The following is a 4,308-nucleotide window of genomic DNA, read 5'->3' as shown; positions in this document are numbered from 1 at the left end:
AGAGCTCATGGGTGTGTAAGAAACATAAATACCAACAAGGCACAAGTTCATGTTTCCTCCATTCCAAGCAGGGACAGACTGAGCATGTATCTCCAGTCTGGTTCCACATTGGGAGAAAGTACTAAGATTAGCCAAGTTTGGGTCAGAGGCCCCGCTCTGTAACCACAGGATGGCACTGTATTGACTCCTATCATATTTATGTTTGTATAGATATGATAGGACAATTCCTAAGAAAATATGGTGCATCTAGAAGAGTGGTATTTGGCTGTAAGAAATATGCTACTTATTATCTCATACAGCAAAGTCTGGCCTGAAATTCAATGAGCCCCAGATTCATGTAATTCAATTCAACCAGTGCTGACTGAGCACACATTTTGCAGCAGGCAGCGTGTTAGGTGCTGGAGAGGCCTACTGACCTCACCTGCAGAAAGGTCATGGTCTGCAGCTCATTGCTTCAGTGGCTTAGTGGGACTAATAGGTTCTCATTTTTTAAACAAAATCTGGGATCTCAGAGTAAAAATAGGACCAGGAATAGGGGGGTGGTGTCTTCTAGAGTGGGGCTTACTCTGATTTCTATAACCTATGGTCCTGGGGCTTCATGATCAAACATACCTCCACATTTCAGAATGATGGAGTTGACAAAATCTACTTTAATTATAGCCTGGAGAGAATCCAATGTCATGTTCAGTAGATTGGGACAGACTGGGGGTAACTCACACAGAATCAAGGTTTCTGTGAACTGTATCTCGGTTTCTATTTGCAAAGGTATAGCGAGCAGAGAAGGGGTGGGGCTCTGCGAGAGCAGTTGGCTGCACAGAAAGTGTACTAAGGCTGTCATTTAGCGATTCTTGGTGTCAATTCCTATAATGGAATAGTCAGAACTTTTTTTTTAAGTTCTTAATTATTGGAATATCATTGTGGCAGAAGAAGAGGAACATTTTCATTTGATTTTGACCAGAAAAGGTGCTTTTGAATCTCAAGTTCCCAACCTTAGTTAAGACAATGAATGTTTAGTGGCAGAACCTAGGAATTTCTGAAAAGGAAACAGAAGTTCATTTTTTTATTTTTGATTTTTTGAAACGGGGTCTCATTGTGCAATGCAGGCTGGTGGTGAGCTTACTACGTAGCCCAGGTTGGCCTTGAACTTATAGCATCCTCCTGCCTCAGCCTCTAAATTCGAGGATTATAATCATGTGCAATGAAACTAGGCACGGGTAAGCTTTAATAATTAGAAGGAAGAGATGGGGCTGGGGAGATAGCTCAGCAGAATAAACGCTTGCCTGACAAACACAAAGGCCTGAGTTCAATCCCCAGTTCCGCCAAAAAAAAAAAAAAAAAAAAAAAAAAAAAAAAAAAAAAGGAAGAGAGAGAATCATAGGTGATCACTTCTAGTAAATACAAATTGGAAATATAACATCCTATGTAAAGAGAACAATACTAGTTTTTCACATCAACAAAGAATTCATCAATAAAGCAAAATGCAAAAGAAGACTATGTACTTACATGATTTTACATGATTGTATACTGAGTGGCAAAAGGAGTGTTTTATTATCCACTATGCCTTTTCCCCCTGAAATATTTTATTAAAAAATAAACGTGGTATCATCTTCTTTCATAGTCTGTCATTTGTCATCTGACTCATTGTCACTGGTGAGTAGAGAGGTAGAGAAGAGGGTCTGGGCTCTGAGGTCTTCCAGAAAACCAGTTCTTGGGTCCACGATCTTAGGTCATCAGCAGTTTTCCTTGTGTCATCTTTGCAATCATGGTATTGTCCTCCCCTCTCTGTCCCCTTACCCTCTTGCATTTTTTCCCCTTTGCATTTGGGCACAATTGCGTCCTACAATTTTCCACTGCCCCGGTTGCATACCAATGAGTGGGTGTAGTAGAAATTCAATATCTACTGGTATGTGTCATTGTTCCTGAGTCAACTTTGCTTTTCAAAAACACAATATGTTATTAAACAAAATCTCTACTCTGCTCTGAATAACAGACTATCAGCTGGGTTTTCAAATGTATATTTAAGGAAATAGTGTGCATGTTTAGTCCACTCAAAGGCTAATCACCTGCCAAGGTTTGCTGGGAGCGGCTGGGGCAGATCCCCGCACCCCGTACCAATTCTTGAATCCCATAATGGCAACATTTTGCTGTAAAAATGCTAACTTCTCTTCTGTTGTACTTCTGCTGTTATTCAAAAACAGCCAAATGGATGTTATTGAAATCCGGTCCCAAAAAAGGTTGAAATTGCTCCCCAGCTGGGCCTGAGACCCCGTGTGCCAAATTTCAGCCTAAAGAGAATTCTTATATTTGAGTCACTGTGAGCAGCTGAAAATATGAGGTTTGGGGTGGAAATGCTAACAGACTCTTAACTATCATTTTGCAAACCATGTGATTATAACACAATGCAGACCTCCTCTGGAGCAACTCTCTGGCAAACGCAACAGAAACAAGATGTCTGGGCCCCGAAGTCCTGCCTTTGTGAGCTTCTGCTGGTTAGCAGCAGGCAGGGGAGGACTGGTGATGTCACTGTCACCATGGCTGTTCTTGCTGAGATTGAAAGGAGGGCCCTACTGGCCAATTCCTGGTAAATCACAGGAGCACGAGCTGTTCATTCCTTCACAGGGCTCCTTGGAACAGGGGTTTATGGTCACCCTTGCTCATTTTGGAAGTGTTACCATCAACATAGTGCTTGGTTCCAATCAGACATGAATTGTTTGCCCCCTTTAGTCCCATTGGCTTCGTCACACTTGCTCCCATCCAACTTGGCAAAAATGCCTGCACTGCTTGGCCACTTGCTTCTGTCATCTGGCATTTAAATGTGGGCTGAATCTCTCCTCAGTAACATTCAGGGCCACAGAGATGCCTTGGTTCCAGGCTTCACATGTGTGTTCCAGACAGCAAATGCCCTAACATAGGTGGATATTCCACAGACCCACGCATTGGTGGGGCTGTTACATCAGTAAGGATGAACATTTTATAGCTTTTTGTGGTACAAATAGCCTACTGCAGCACACATGCCAATAGATCAGCATCAGAGCTGCTTGCAGGCAGCTCCAGTAGGGCACAATTTCCAGAACAGGCCCTTGGCATGCCTGGGACTGTGAAACCCAAAGCCAGGTTGGGGCCCAGTGAGATAGCTCAGTGGACTAAGCTCCTGCTGGCAACCAAGTGTGAGAACAGTGGCACATGCCTGTAATCCCAGCACTGAGAGGCTTGAAAATAGGATCATTATGAGTCCAAGCTGCGTAGTGAGACCGTACACATTAAACACACACACACACACACACACACACACACACACACACACACAGGAAAACAAACCTAAAATCAAAGCCTGGTTGTGGCATGGCTAATCTGTTTCTGCCACTCTCCAGTGACTACTTTGGCCAAGCGTGTTAACCAAACTGCTGAGGTTCAGCGTCCTCGTCTTCACAATGGCAACAGTACCTATTTTGTATCCAGGTGTAAAGCTCAAACAGTAAGAAGGGATTTTCTGAATTGCCATCTATTCTACATGTTTTGGAACACGTACTTCTATCTAGCATTTCATAAGAACTTCAAATTTTTGTTTTGCATAACCGGGATTTGAACTCAGGCCCTTGTGCTTGCCAGAGAAGTGCTTATTCCACTGAGCCATCTCCTCAGCTCCTAAGAACTTCAAAATTGTAGTCTGAGTTAAAACCATTTGCGGTGAAGTCAATAGGAGTGGATTTAAAAGAGAAAATCCAAAAGAGTGGATTTTGCCATGAGAAAATGGCAGACTATAGGTCTGGAATCAGTAAATATTTTCCAGATATCTGATATAGACTCTGTGAACAGTGCATAGTAAGTGAAGACATGATCCCTACCTTGAGGAATAGGATTTGGGATAAGACACAAGATTCCTGATAATGTAGTAAGCTCAGGAGGGGGGCGTTTCTAGGGGGGCTGCCTAGAGAAAAACGAGTTGTTTCATGAGTAATATGTGTGGTAGGTCCTACTGTTTGTGTCTACAGCAGAATTTTTTCTTTAGGGGCATCTTAGCCTTTTGGGGCTGCTCTAACAAAATATCTTAGACTGCACAATTTATGAACAACAGACGTGTATTCCTTATAGTTTCAGAGGCTGGAAAATCCAGGGCCAGCATGCCAGCATTCTCAGTGTCTGGTGAAGGGTTGGCATTTGCCTAGTGATTTGGGTCTGTCATGTAGAAGGCCCAAACATACCCCCAGTGGCTTCTGTTGTAAGAACATAGTCCAGTCTATGAGGACAAAGCCCTTATGATCTACTTGTGTTCAGAAGTCACCACCTCTTTTTTTTTTTTTTTTTTTT

The sequence above is a fragment of the Octodon degus genome, unplaced genomic scaffold (genome assembly GCF_000260255.1).
Source record: "Octodon degus isolate 3935 unplaced genomic scaffold, OctDeg1.0 scaffold00032, whole genome shotgun sequence".
In the NCBI taxonomy this organism is placed as follows: Eukaryota; Metazoa; Chordata; class Mammalia; order Rodentia; family Octodontidae; genus Octodon; species Octodon degus.
This window is presented reverse-complemented; position numbering follows the sequence as displayed.